This window comes from Bidens hawaiensis, unplaced genomic scaffold, assembly GCF_021521415.1.
Source record: "Bidens hawaiensis isolate Kalapana, Puna unplaced genomic scaffold, B.hawaiensis_p1.1 tig00037684_1, whole genome shotgun sequence".
In the NCBI taxonomy this organism is placed as follows: Eukaryota; Viridiplantae; Streptophyta; class Magnoliopsida; order Asterales; family Asteraceae; genus Bidens; species Bidens hawaiensis.
This window is the reverse complement of record NW_027496594.1, coordinates 1-16,066: the sequence shown is the minus strand read 5'-3', so window position 1 is coordinate 16,066 and position 16,066 is coordinate 1.

Here is a 16,066-nt window from a genome sequence, read left to right as displayed (position 1 = left end):
TTTGAATTGTCCTTTCGCTTTGCCTATCAGTTTGCAGATGATAGGCAGTGCTAAGGTTCAACTTTGTACCGAGAGCTTGTTGGAAGCTTTTCCAAAAGAAAGACGTAAAACGACTGTCTCGATCAGATATTATAGATAGCGGTACTCCATGCAAGGCAACAATGTTGTTTACATAAATACGCGCTAATCTATCCATAGAATACGACTCATTGATGGGTATAAAGTGTGTAGATTTTGTTAAGCGATCCACAATTACCCAAATAGCATTACGTTGTCGAGTCTTCTTCGGGAGTTTTGGAATGAAGTCCATAGTAATCAACTCCCATTTCCACACAGGAAGTTCGGGTTGCTGTAGCAATCCCGAAGGCCTTTGGTGTTCAGCCTTGACTTTCAAACAAGTCAAACATTTCGCAACATGCGAAGCGACATCTCTTTTCATCCCATTCCACCAATAGTTCGGTTTTAGGTTGTGGTATATCTTATCACTTCTGGGATGCATCATGTATTTCGAATTGTGAGCTTCATTCAAGATTTTCTCACGCAAACCTCCAACGATTGGTACCCAAATCTTATTACCGAGTCTTAGGATACCATCGTCACCTTTGACTAGCTAGTCAATGGTGCCATTGTGTTTTTCATTGGAGACTTGGTTTTCATTGATTGCTTGCATTTACGCGGATTTGATTTGCTCAAAGAGATCAATTTAAAGTTCTAGGCGCAGAGCTCGAACCCTTTTGGGTTTATCATGCTCTTTTCGACTTAAGGCATCGGCCACGACGTTGGCCTTGCCTTCAAAACACACAATCTCACAATCATAGTCGTTAAGAGTCTCCTTCCATCTCCGTTGGCACATGTTGAGCTCTTTTTGATCGAAGATGTGTTTTATACTCTTATGATCAGTGTACACGGTAAATCGTACTCCATAGAGATAGTGCCTCAAAATCTTAAGTGCAAAGATTATGGCGCCTAACTCTAAATCGTGAGTCGTGTAATTCTTTTCGTGTACTTTCAACTAACGCGAGGCGTAAGCGATAACATTCTTTCGAGTGGGACGCGTCCCAAACCCAAATGGGACGCGTCACTAAAGACTACAAAATCCTCGGTACCTTCTGGCAAAGCCAAGATAGGTGCTTGAGTGAGTTTTTGTTTAAGTATATCAAACGCCTCTTGTTGCTTCGTTCCCCATTCATACTTAATGTTCTTTCGAGTTAACGAGGTTAAGGGAACGACGATTATTGAGAAATTTTCGATGAACCAACGGTAGTAGCCGGCCAAACCTAAGAAACTTCGGATCTCAGTTGGCGACTTCAGAACTTCCCACTTAGAGATAGCTTCAATCTTAGCGGCGTCCACTTGAATACCGTTTACGTTAATGATGTGACCAAGAAATTGAACTTCGTGCAACCACAACTCGCACTTAGAGAACTTGGCGTACAACTTCTTAGTTCTTAGAATTTCAAGTAACGTTCGAAGATGAATTTCATGATCGGCCTTAGACTTAGAGTAAATGAGTATGTCGTCGATGAACACAACAACAAATTTATCTAAGTAAGGCTTGAAAATACGGTTCATCATATCCATGAATGCGGCCGGAGCATTAGTAAGTCCAAACGGCATATCCGTGAACTCATAATGTGCATACCTTGTTCGGAAAGCAGTCTTTGGGATGTCTTCGGATTGGACTTTAAGTTGGTGATAGCCGGAACGAAGATCGATTTTTGAAAAGAAGCTAGCACCTTGAAGTTGGTCGAAAAGATCGTCAATACGAGGGAGTGGATATCGATTTTTGATTGTAACTTTGTTTAATGCACGATAGTCGATACACATCCTCATGGAACCGTCCTTCTTCTTGACGAATAGAATTGGCGCTCCCCAAGGCGACGAACTCGGTCGAATGAAACCTTTTTCAAGAAGTTCATCAAGTTGTTTCTTCAACTCCTTCAATTCGGTTGGCGCTAAGCGATACGGAGCTTTCGCGATTGGAGCAGTGCTGGGAACAAGATGGATTCTAAACTCTACTTCACGATCGGGAGGAATACCAAGGAGTTCATCAGGAAAGACGTCAAAAAAGTTAGAAACGATAGGAACGTCTTTGATTTATTTTGGCTTAGACTCTTCAGTGACGTAGGCCATGAATGCGAGGCATGCTTGATTTAAACATTTGTTAGCCCTAACCATGGAGGTTGGTGCATGATGTCTGTAGTTCAGTATCTAGTGTCTGTAATCGTGTTATTTGGATTTGTATTAATGTTTTGTTAACTTGTCTCACAAGTTCGCCTCTTATAAGCGAACTTGTGTAACAGGCGAAGTTATCAACAACTTCGCCTAACATGTTAGGCGAAGTTGTCGATAACCATATAAGCTTGGCTACGGCTCTTTTGTAAATGATTAATTCAGTACGTGTAATCGGTGATTGAATATCACGTGTTATTAGTTGCAATACAACGTGTTCTTTGTTAATTGTAACGTGTGTTTGCTTGTGTTTAACGTATATCGCTTCTACGCTCGAATCGTCTTACGTAGGGATTCCGCACCTACGTAGAACAAGTTATTCTTGTTGGTGCATAATGTCAGTAGTTCATAGTCTAGTGTCTGTAATCGAGTCTGTAATGTTTAATTATGTTTTGTATGTTTAAGCGAAGTTACTGACAAGTTCGCTTAACAGGCGAACTTGTTAGTCAAGCGAAGTTATGGACAACTTGGCCTGAACATGCCAGGCGAAGTTGTCGTGTATTTATATACCTAGGTTACAGCTTGGTTTGGTTTTTAGTTCCAATTAGTTGTTCGTTTCAGTAGTTTATCAAGTTCATTGTAACGTGAGGACGAGAGTCTGTAATAGTGATATCGTATCACGTATTTGAGTTATTATATAACGTGTGTTCGTTTCGTGTGTTCGTGTGATTCGTGTTCTATACTCGTAACGATCTCCGCAGGGATTCTGCACATGAGTTGATCGAGATATCTCGTGCGATCCGTCCAGGGAACCTACAATTGGTATCAGAGCTTTTGCTCGATTGTGTGGTTCGGGATATTCACGCGGGTGTAGAAATCGTCCCGTTTCGACTATTCGCGGGACGTGTTTTCTGTGTTTTTGAGTCAATCTTACCTCCTACCATCGTATTCAAGCCTTTGCACCGTCAAAAACCTCGTAAAATCCATATTTCAGATCTGCAAAAACGTCCGTGTTCATCAGGCGAAGTTGCCGTCAGGATACGTAGGGTTTCGGCGAAGATATAAGGTTAAGCGAAGTTATCCACAACTTCGCCTACCTTCTCAAGTTCGCCTAACTCAAGCGAAGTTCTCTACAACTCCGCCTACCTCCTAAGTTCGCTTACCTTAAGCGAAGTTAATCATCTGCGAAGTTCTTCAGCGAAGTTAATCTGCGGCGAAGTTAAGGCTTAAGCGAAGTTATCCGTAACTTCGCCTACAGTACTTTTCAGAAATTTTTTTGATTTTTTTGATTTTTTTTGGGTTTCTTTGTTTTCGAGAAAGATGTCGTCAATTAACATCTCTGAGTTAGTAAAGATGGAAGTAGAAGCAGGGTCAGCTACTAAGGCCCCAAGATTGATGAAGGGAACCGATTTCGTTGCATGGAAGGATCGGTTCATACAATACGTCAAATACCAGGATGCGAAGATGTGGGTATGCATCCAGGATGGTTATATTCCACCAGTTATGGAGTATGAAGGTCGTGATCAAATCAAAAAGTATAGCAAAATGGAAGAAGAAGAGAAAAAGATGTATGAGGCCGAGAGCAAGGCTCATGCTGCTATTACTATGGCTCTTCCACAAGAGATCCTTCATACGTTTAGAAAGTACACATCAGCAAGAGAGCTTTGGGAAGCTCTTGAGAACAGATTTGAAGGGAATGTAGGAATCCGTGCTTCAAAGATAAAATTGCTCAAAACCCAGTTCTCAGTCTACAAGTATTTGAAGAATGAATCTTTAGATGATATTATCACTCGATATTACCATCTGATGACTGAATTGAGCAACTATTCAATTTCCTACCGAGAAGAAGAAATAGTTGAGAAGCTTCTAGATGCTCTCCCACCAAAATGGGAGATGTACACTGTGCTGATGAGGGAAGACAAAGACTTTCCCACATATGATCTAGAAACGGCAGTTAACAAGCTCCGAACCTTTGAGCTTAATATGGTCAGAAAGGAGACACCTATGGATCAGGTTCAAGATCCAGGTATGTATGGAGCTAAAGTCAACACTAGCTCAGGATCGAAGACTGAATCTGCTGCCTACTACTCGAAGGGAGAGTCGGGCGCAAACTCATCACATGAGGGTCATGTGTCAGTCAACACAAATGGTGATGTTTGCTATGTAGCAGGTGGATTGAGTGGTTCTCAACCCCAGGTAAGCAAGAGTAGTTACTCTCCAAGTATTCCCAGCAACAACTACTCCAAGATGCCTATGAGTGTCAAGTCTGCTGAAGAGCAGTTTGGTCTCTATGCTTCTTTTATTGCTTCCTATGAGAACTACATTCAAGGGAAGATTGTTGATCCAGCTGTGTTGGATGAAGACTATGACCAGATTGATGCTGATGATCTGGAGGAAATGGATTTGCAATGGCAGATGGCTATGATCGTAAGAAGAGTGAAGCGGTTTATGAGAAAGACCGGAAGAAAGTTTGTCGGTGGAAAGCCAGGGTTTGACAAGACGAAGGTGAGATGCTACAACTGTCAGCAAAACGGCCACTTTGCTAAGGAGTGCAGGAATGAGCGTGTAGAACGTGGTCAAGGAAAATCTACACAGCATAATGAGGGTAGAAAAGATTATAGTGCCATGATGTCCAGAGAAGATGGTGAATACAACTGGAACCTGCATTCTAAAGAAACTTTTGAGCAGGCAAATTTGGCGAAGGTTGAAACTGAAGAAAGTGAGAAGGTTACCGGAGAAGAAAAAGCTTTCATGGCAGATGTTAAAGACCAGCTCTCCGAGGTATGTTCTAAACCAACATGTTCTAAATGTGAAAACTTGTCTGAGCAATTAGCAACTATAACCGATCAGTATGTTAGGTTGGATGCTGAATTTAAAACCCTAAAAGAAGATCATCATTTTACAAAAGCAAGAGAAAATAGCTATAAAGTCAAAATAAAAGCCTGTGAAAAAGATGTTAAAAGTCTAAAAACAAAACTTGCTGAAAAAATTGAAGTGATTGATTTAAGCTATGAAGTTTTGGAAGAAAAAACCAAACTAATTGCTGATTGAGAAAAACAGATTGCTGATCACCAGATAAAAGTGGTGGAACTGAATAGAAAACTAGAGCAGTTCAGAAATTCCTCTGCTATTCTTGATCACCTTGTTAGTGATCAAGGTTCCTCTGCTAAGAGAGGAGGAAGCGGTTATCATGAGGTTCCACCACCTTATAATCACAGTTACACTTTTAACCCTAGTGTTCAGAAATCTGTTGACTCTGAGGTTGCTCAGACAGTACCAGTTAAAGTAACTTGTAAAGAACCAAATTTTAGTGGAGGCGAAACAAGTTCGCCTGTTTCAAGTGTTAAAATTTCTGATCCAAGTCCAGTCTCATCGGATTCGGATAAGTCATCCGAGTCTGGTAAGGCAAAAGAGGAGGTGGTATTACCCAATGGTGGAGAGAAAGATAAGACGAATAAAAAGAGTACTCCACTAAACCCGTACGTCCCACCATATGTGAGACGAACGGGCGGTAATAAAGCCTCGACATCTAAAACACCGGTTGATAAAAAGGTTGAGCATAGGTGTTGTTTTAGGTGTAATCAATTAGGGCACCTAGTTGCAGATTTCCCTCTGAAGCAGCGATTCAAAGGTGTAAGGCCTACTAAAACTGAGAATAAGCCTAATAGTAATTATCATGCTGCTAAAAATGAAAACCATTCAAAATTCAAAAATGTGACTAATTCAGGTTTTCATAGAAACAAATCCTAGTTTTACACTGCTAATAACCAAACCACAAGCTATAATTCTTTCAATTCACAAAGGTTTGGAAGGCCTCACAATCAATCTTCAAGGAGATATCCTAATAGGACTTACAGGAATTATCCAGAGACTAACTTTGGAAAGCCAAAGTTTGGGATGTATAGATCCAAGACCAATTGGTCTTGGGTCCCTAAATTCTAATCTTTTGCTTTATTGTGCAGGAACAGTTGAACAGGGCTGCCAACAATCTTTGGGTTGTGGATAGCGGCTGTTCCCGGCACATGACGGGTAACAAATACTTGTTACACGATTTGAAACCTGTTCAAGGAGGGAGAGTGAGCTTTGCCGGTGAAAGTGGAGGCAAGATTACAGGAATGGGAACGGTGTCAAACGGAAAGATGACATTGGAGAAAGTTAACTTTGTGGAAGAATTGAAGCACAATCTACTGAGTGTGTCGCAGATCTGTGATAAGGAGTACACCGTTCATTTTACAAAGAATGAGGCGATTGTGTTGCAACCTGGTTTTCATATACCAGAGGAGTGGATTGTGATGAAGGCTCCACGTGAATGAAATACGTATATTATAGATATGAGCTCGACTGAAATGGCCACGGAAGAATCATGCCTTATGACAAAAGCGAGCGAATCGGAGTCCGAATTGTGGCATAGGAGAATGGGGCACATTCATCTTCGGAAGATGAACCACATTGTCAAGAATGGACTTGTGCTGGGCGTTCCCTTGAAGAGTTTCAATTTTGAAGATAAATGTATAGCGTGCAAGAAGGGAAAGCAGCACAAGAAATCCCATCTCACCAAGAAAGTCAATTCAATTGCAAGTACCCTAGAATTGCTTCACATGGATCTCTTCGGTCCCGTGAATGCAAAAAGTCTAGGAGGTACTTCTTACTGCTTGGCGATCACTGATGATTACTCACGATATTCGTGGGTATATTTCCTGAAATCAAAAGATGAAACGGCTCAGATGGTGAAGAATTTGATTACCAAAGTTGAGAACGTTATGGATAAAAGGGTTAAGTTCATCAGGAGTGACAATGGAACGGAGTTCAAGAATTTTGAGATGGAGATCTTCTGCCTTCGGAAAGGGATCGAACACCAATACAGCGCTCCGTATACACCGCAACAGAATGGAGTGGCTGAAAGGAAGAACAGAACGTTAATTGAAGGAGCCAGAACAATGCTGGCTGATTCGAAGCGTCCTGTGGTGTTTTGGGCTGAAGCTGTTGCTACAGCCTGTTATGTTCTGAATAGAGTCTTAACTGTTAAAAGACTTGGTAAAACGTGTTATGAGCTTATGCATGGGAGAAAGCCCAACTTGAGTGGTCTTGAACCATTCGGGTCCCCTTGTTCGATTTTAAAGACAAATTGTAAATTTGGTGAAGTAGCCGATGAAGGAATCTTAGTCGGTTATGTTGTTGGGACTCCCACCAGACGTGTCTTTAATACATCGACCAGCAAGGTTGAGGTGGTGTGTAACACCGATATCACAAGTTACCAACCGCCAAAACCAAGCAACGGACCTGCTGAGTTTTTTGACTATGTTAAACTTTTTAAGTCTTTTAACATACCGTTTTTGGATAGTGCAGAAGAAGAAGAAAGACTTGCTACGAAGATGATCCTTGATGAGGAAGAAAACCTATTGCAAAGACAGCTGATCGATAAATGTCAACCTTCCTCATCAAATGCTATCGATACCCCTGCTGCCTCGACTGAAGAAGAATTTTTCAATCCATTTCACTCTCAGCATGAAACAACCATTGACGAGCTCTCTTCTAACTTGGAAGACAATTTGCATGTCGGTTCTGTTCCGACCACGAGAATTCATAAAGATCACCTTTTGGAGAATGTGATTGGTGATGTGTCCTCCGGTGTACAAACAAGACGTAGCTTGAATGAGCACACCTGTGTTTACACAAGCATCAAGGAGACATGCATAATCAACGAATGCTTGTACACCTGCTTTATCAGCCAGATTGAACCGAAGAATTATCAAATGGCTCTCAAGGACAGCTCGTGGGTCGAAGCTATGCAAGAAGAGTTGGCTCAATTCAAGAAAATGGAAGTTTGGACTTTGGTTGAAAAACCGAAGCATGTGCATGCGATAGGCACAAAATGGGTTTTTAAGTGCAAGAGAGATGAGAAAGGGATTATTATAAGGAACAAGGCGAGGTTAGTCGTTAAAGGTTTTAATCAACAAGAGGGGATTGATTATTATGAAGTGTTCGCTCCTGTGGCAAGATTGGAAGCCATTAGATTGTTTTTGGCGTTTGCTGCTTATAAGAAGATGAAGGTATTTCAGTTGGATGTGAAAAGTGCGTTTCTGAATGGGAAAGTTGATGAGGTAGTGTATGTTGAGCAACCTCCGGGTTTTCCTGACCCAGACTTTCCAGACCACGTGTACAAGTTAAGCAAGGCGTTGTATGGACTTCATCAGGCACCTCGTGCCTGGTACTCAACCTTATCAGATTACTTGCTTGAAAATGGGTTTGAAAGAGGGAAGATTGATAGCACGTTGTTCTTCAAGAGAGAAGGAATCGACTTCCTACTGGTGCAAGTCTACGTGGATGACATTATCTTTGCTGCATTAAAAGTCTCCATGTGTCAGGAGTTTGAGGCCGTCATGAAGAAAAGGTTTGAAATGAGTGCTATGAGTGAACTAACTTTCTTTTTAGGATTGTAGGTTGATCAGAAGAAGGATGGGATGTTCATTCATCAGACCAAGTATGTCCATGATGTGCTCAAATGCTTCAAGATGGAGGACATCACTCCATTCGACACTCCAATCTGCGTCAATCACAAATTGGGTGTTGAGTCAGACGGTGATGCAGATGTGGACCCAACTCAATATCGGGCTATTATAGGTTCTTTAATGTACTTAACTGCTTCTAGGCCTGATATAATGTTTGCTGTTTGTCTTTGTGCACGCTTTCAGGCAAACCCAAAAGAATCTCATCTGAAGGGTGTGAAGAGGATACTGAGGTATCTCAAGGGCAAGCCGAAGCTGGGGTTGTGGTACCCGAGAGGAGGAGACTTGGAGCTAGTCGCTTACACAGATTCTGATTATGGAGGGTGCAATCAGAGTCGGAAGTCAACAACTGGAGGATGTCAGTTTCTTGGTGGCAGATTGGTGTCGTGCAATGCAAGAAGCAGACTTCAGTTGCAATTTGAACCTGTGAAGCAGAATACATGGCAGCATCCAACTGCTGCTCCCAGGTTCTTTGGATTCAACAACAGTTGCGCGACTATGGTCTGAATTTCTTACTTACTCCTATTTGCATTGATAACACAGTTGTTATCTCAGTAACTAACAATCCCGTGAAGCACAGTAAAACTAAACATATTGACATACGTCATCATTTTATACGGGATTGTGCTGAGAAGAAACTGATTGTGCTTGAAAAGGTGGATACGCTTGATAATTTCGCTGATCTTTATACTAAAGCGTTTGACAAAACAAGATTTCAAAACCTTATTGAGCTGAATGAGATGATCAATCCCGAGTAACCATGCTTTTTGTGTTCGTTTTAAAAAAAAAAAAAAACGTCATTATCGCTTAAAATTATGTCGGTTACCTCAGTTTGAAGGACATGTCTTAGGATATGTTTGGTCCTCATTTTCTACTTGTAGAATTTGAGGATAGCCATTAACCAGATGACTAAAAGTGACCGGGGCGGTTTATGATGAGTTTTCATTCTTTCGCTTAAAATTAGTCGATCATACTTATTTAGAAGGACACATACTAGTATGTGGTCGGTCCAGCTGATCCATTGGATCTTCGGGATAGCCGTTTACCTGAAGACTTTGTTTTGGTCGGGGCGATTAATGTTAAAATTTTTAAAGGGAAATGAAATTATTTTTCAAGTCTACTACTTCGTAAGAAGTTCGTTTGCTATGTTTAACAGAAAATTGATCCAACCTTGGAAAATGATAGATATACTGATTCTGTGTGCTTAACTAGTGAAGTTATTAGGCTTAAAAGACTTTAGGACAGTCATTGTATGTCATGGTAGCTTTTTATGGTGCGTAAAAGTAGATGTGATACAAACTAAATCTACTCGATTTTACGTGGAAACTCATTACGAGTTTTGCATGTCTTCATATATATCTTTCCGAATGATAGGCAGAAAAGTGATTACCCAGTCATACACGAGCCCGTAAGTGTTCTGATTCCCGCAAAGATAGTGTGTGAAGAAACTGCAGTGATCCAGATTCGGGACTTGCAGTTGTTTACTACTCTGAAGTCTATGTAAATGTTTATCATAAAAAAAAAAAAAAAAAAAATTAGGAGTTATTGAAACATTCTATAGCTGAAAATGTCAAGACTTCTCAATCATGGAGTAACATAGAGAACGGGAATCAGATGAAGAGTACTTACAAACTTAATCAGACACTATGGGTCGAGGTCAATTCGGGGTGACTTGGGGAAAGCCAAATACGCTTTGAGAATAGATAGGAAGCATCATAATCTCTGAGTTGTTGCTCACTTAAATTTTGAGGCATAATTGAACCTAACTCGTATCACAGAAACGATGAAAACCATCTTAAGTTATTTACCTGCTTACAACCTGTTTCTTTATGTCATAATACAGCTAAACACAGATCTATGTGACAGTCACGTAATTAGTATGATTCCTGTTCGGATCTTTTCTAAAACATAGTAGTCCCTATCGAGACTGAAATTTGATCCCTTGTACTTTAATTTTTAAAAGTTTTTAGTACTTAGGTAGTTTTATGATTTTATATCTGGTTACTTGGACTTGATCGTGTCATTTAATTCTTAAAGGGAAGTTTTTAAAAATTAATTGAAAAATGTTCAAATTATAAGGTTTGATTTTGTAAATATAGGCGAAGTTGTTAAACAGGAGAACTTGTGAATAACTTCGCCTAGGCGAAGTTAACCGTAACTTCGCCTGTGTAACTCTGCCCCTATATAAAGAATACTTAAGGTCATTCGTTCAGTATTTTCAATATCAGCGAACTTATACTCTCAGATTAATCAGCGAACTTATCGATCTTGTCTTTCGATCTTCTTTGTTATCTTTCTTCGATTACAAACCGATTTAAAGGTTGGTTGGGTCATTATATCGTATAATCGATGTTCATGTTGTTAATCCTAGGTTGTTTCGACACCCGGTTATTGACCTCGGACGTCGGACTTTTGAACCCGATTTCAAAAACTTGTCTTTACGTGGTCATGAACAAAACGATCGTCCAGATACTCTTAATAACATGTGTTTTAGACTCCTCAATCGTCAAAATTGACCGAAACATCAGATTTTTCGATTTTGAATCGATCTTACTGTTGCCGTTTCAGATTCAGGCGAACTTAAGGTTTGGGCGAAGTTATCCATAACTTCGCCTGAAGCTTAAATTCTCCTGAAGCTTAAATTCTCCTGAGGCGATGTTGTGGTGAGGCGAAGTTATCATTAACTTCACCTGGACCTTTTTACTTATTAGTTATTAGACGAACTTAAAGATGAAGCGAAGTTGTTCCCAACTTCGCCCCACCTTTAACTTCGCCTATACAGATTTTATCACAACTTCGCTCATGGTAACAAACGAACTTGTGTTATGCCTTAACATTTATCTAACTTGGTTCGTTTGTTGCAGATATGGCTGCTGTTGCTGGTGCTGGAGGTGCTGGTGGCGATGACGGGGGAGATAACCAGGGACAATTCTTCCCTGGGCACAACATGTACATTACCTTAGACCCAGATGCGAGTGGTGTGGAGGACTACCGCGAGATTATTACATTCCTCCTTCGCTCGCGGATATTCCACGCGATCACAACTACTCTACCGATATCCTTACCTAATATCGAGGTTTTTGGCAGACGGTGGAATACGATTGCAGCGTTGAGCCCCCGGTTATGCGAGCAACCGTCAACAATCAAGAAGTTCAGTTCTCGTCTGGACAAATTCGGGTGGCTTTACGTTTTGGAGAGGAGACTAGGGATGACCCTACAGAGTTTGTTGCTCCGTTCCGCGATGGAGTATTTCTACGAATGGGCTATTCTGGTCCATTGGGCGATACACAACGGAGGAAGGGTTTCCTACTTGATCAGTGGCGCTTCCTCATGCACGTAATGATTGTCTGCATGTCTGGGAGGAAGGCGGGCACTGATGGTATGGGTGCGACCATGCAGTCAGCAATGACTGCTCTGACTTATAACAAACGTTATAGCTTTAGTCAGATGGTCTTTTATGAGATCGATAGACAGAGGAGAGCGATGTCTCGTGAAAGGTTCATCATGTATCCAAAATTCATTCAGATGATCTTGAATCATGTTGCTCCCACGTTGCCTCAACGACGTCCAATACGATACGTGGAGAGTGTGAGCAAACGTATCTTCGCTAAAATGCCGAACATCCAGTGCGAGGAGCAAGCCTGAACTGCGTCCAAGGCATACTCCACTCTTTGGGTACTTAATAAATCCGGGGTATGTGCCAGCTCGTGGGGATGAGTTCAGAGACCCGGCACCACAACAGGCAGGAGCATCTCAAGCTATACCTGCTGCTCCTGTTGTGTCACCGGAGGAGGAAGTGGACCATGATGCAGAATTCAGAGGTCAAGGATTCTTCGATATGGATCGGGTGGATCCAGAGGAGAACGTTCAGATCCCAGTTGACCGTGTCTCGACTGTGCGTGTTACTAGAGCAGCTACGACGGTGGCTGACTCAGATCTTGATGATGTTATGAATGAGGCGAGAAGGATGTTAGTGACTCAAGAGAGGACGTTTGGAAAGAGAAAGAGGACAGCTGATGATAGTGAGTCAGAAGAAGAAGAGGATATTCACAAGTTGATTAGACGTTCAAGACGGGAAAGGACAGGTGCAGGTATGGGAGCTGGAGAGACTTCAAGAGCTGTACGTTTCGCTCCGCCCGCACTGTCAGGTATGTCGATTGTTCCTACATCACTACAGGTCACAAGTTTAAGCGCCACCGATGTACCCGTGGTGGCTACAACATCATCTGTTGGCCTCCCGTCTATCACACTCCATCTGACGACTCCAGATATCGTATCGTTGCCGCCTCCAACGCTTACTCCGTCAGAGGTTGTTGCACAAGTTGTTGAGTCGACAGTCGTTGCAACTGCAGGGTTGTCGGTCACGATACCACCTGCGGTTACGTCCACAGCTGCTTCTGATGTCCAGGTTTCATTCGAAATCCCTGCTGAGTATACTCAAGACACATCTCACAAGAGGTTTGATTTCGATGCAACCCTCTCAGACTCGGAGAGAATAGCTGCACTTGAGCGGGTCGTGGCAGAACAATCAAGGGTGAATCTTGTCCAGACCCAGGCTATTCAACGCCTAGTAGCAGAAAATCAACTACAGTCGTCCCTCCTGGTTGAACATGGGAGAATTATAGATGCTATGAAGGAGTTCTTGGCATCTCAGGGGGAGACAGGCTGTAAAGGCGACGAGTTAAGGACAAAGAAGAGAAATGATAGAGACGATGATCCCAATGCATCGAAAGGTGCAGGTGGTGAGTTGCCAAGAACTACTTAAGCTCTTGGGACTTCCACGGCTCAGGGGGAGTCTGCAGGTGCGGCTGGCAGTTCTGGTGGTGATGAAGTGGTGATGGTTGATGATGAAGAAATGGGAGATGATGTGATTGATGCTTTGAAAGAATTAGATGATGATATGTTTAGTGATGATGTGTTGTTTGATGATGATGTATTGCCAGTCGAAGAGATTGAAAAGATTGGTGCTCAGATTGTGATTGAAGAAGATGTTGAAGAAGGTGAAATAGTAGAAGAGAATGTGGAGCATGACATTCCAGGTGTGGAGAAAGCAGATATGGGTAATGAGCCAGTAATCGATGAGACTGAATGGGAAGAGCAGCCTAGGTGGAAGGAAGGCTATGCTCAGTGGTTCGTCAAAACGAAGAAACCGGCGGTCCCTACAATGTTTAAGAAGAGTTACAATATTAAAGGCTATGCTGAAGCGAAGAAAGGGATTATTTGCTGGATCTATGATGAGCAGTTGAAGCTCTTTGTGATTAAACGGTATGACGGCGTTCAGTATTTTAAAATAATGTTAAGGTCGTTGAATACACTGCCGGAATGTGAAGTGAAAGACTTAGCCAGATTGGGGTTAATCAATCGGAGTGACGATAATATGGCTAGAGTTATTGGGAAAATTGTATGGAGAGAGAGTATAAAAGAGAAGAAGTTTGAGCTGTTGAAACCGCAGAAGGGAAACTTGTTGACGACAAGGATAGAGGTTTGAGAGCTGATGGAAAACCTTGGATGGTCATGAAGTATAAACCGATCCGGTGTTTGAAAGAAGTACCGATGAAGCTTATGCCCAAGGATGTTCTTAAAGACCTAAAGTGGTGGTTTGTGGATTGTGAGACAGCAGAGGCAGTGATGGAAGACGAGGATGAACAAGAGCTCCTAAGAGTTTACGATCCGATGCATTTGGTAAACTTATCGCAAGCTGATCTGCAGGTGCTCAATGAGAAGAAAATCTTTTATATTCCTGCTTAGAAGGACGAAGCGAGGAAGTATCAAAGAGTTGTGTCAGTTTGTGTTAGAGAAGGAGTGCGTGCGTGAAGATACAAGGTTGAAGATTACAAGACAAGTGCTTAAAGATCAAGATATGAAGCTACTGCCAAGGGGGAGTCTGTTGGTGCATAATGTCAGTAGTTCATAGTCTAGTGTCTGTAATCGAGTCTGTAATGTTTAATTATGTTTTGTATGTTTAAGCGAAGTTACTGACAAGTTCGCTTAACAGGCGAACTTGTTAGTCAAGCGAAGTTATGGACAACTTCGCCTGAACATGCCAGGCGAAGTTGTCGTGTATTTATATACCTAGGTTACGGCTTGGTTTGGTTTTTAGTTCCAATTAGTTGTTCGTTTCAGTAGTTTATCAAGTTCATTGTAACGTGAGGACGAGAGTCTGTAATAGTGATATCGTATCACGTGTTTGAGTTATTATATAACGTGTGTTCGTTTCGTGTGTTCGTGTGATTCGTGTTTTATACTCGTAACGATCTACGCAGGGATTCCGCACCTGAGTTGATCGAGATATCTCGTGCGATCCGTCCAGGGAACCTACAATTTCCGAGTAGATCCGGCTGGGAACCTACAATTGGTATCAGAGCATTTGCTCGTGATTGTGTGGTTCGGGTTATCACACGGGTGTAGAAATCGTTTCGTTCGACTATTCGCGGGACGAGGTAACGTTGAAATACCGAGTTTTTGTATCCTACTCACCTCCCTCCATCAAAATTAACCCATTACAACTTCGAATACCTCGCAAAACGTCAAAATCAAACCTGCAAAAACGTTGTGTTCATCTGGCGAAGTTGCCGCCACTGTTTGTAGGGTTTAGGCGAAGATATAAGATTAAACGAAGTTATCAATAACTTCGCCTACATCACAAGTTCGCTTACCTTAAGCGAAGTTGTCAACAAGCGAAGTTAACATCAGGCGAAGTTGGGAAGACAGCGAAGTTGTGTTTTCAAGCGAAGTTACTCTTAAGCGAAGTTAAGAATAACTTCGCCTATTGGTACTGTTCAGAATAATTTAATATTTTTTTTGTTTCTTCGAGTGATCGTTCGTATTTCTTCCAAATATGACTTCTATAAATATTACGGAACTGGTGAAAATGGAGGTGGAAGCAGGTTCAGCTACTAAGGCTCCGAAAATGCTTAAGGTTACAGATTTCGTGGCTTGGAAGGATCGTTTTGAACAATATGTTAAATATCAAGATGCTAAAATGTGGGTGTGCATTCAAGATGGATACATTCCACCAACGGCTTTGTTTGAGGGTCGTGAACAAATTAAGAAATACAATAAGATGGAAGAGGAAGAAAAGAAGATGTATGAGGCTGAAAGAAAAGCTCATGCTGCGATAACAATGGCTCTTCCACAAGAAATTCTTCACACCTTCAGGAAATACAAAACCGCCAGAGAGCTGTGGGAAGCTCTTGAAAACCGATATGAAGGTAATGTGGAGATACGTGCATCCAAGATTAAGCTTCTCAAAACCCAATTCTCGGTGTTCAAGTATTTGAAGAATGAGTCACTTGATGATATCATTACAAGGTATTACCACTTGATGACCGAACTCTGAAACTATTCAATTGACTATAAAGAAGAAGAGATCGTAGAAAAACTTCTTG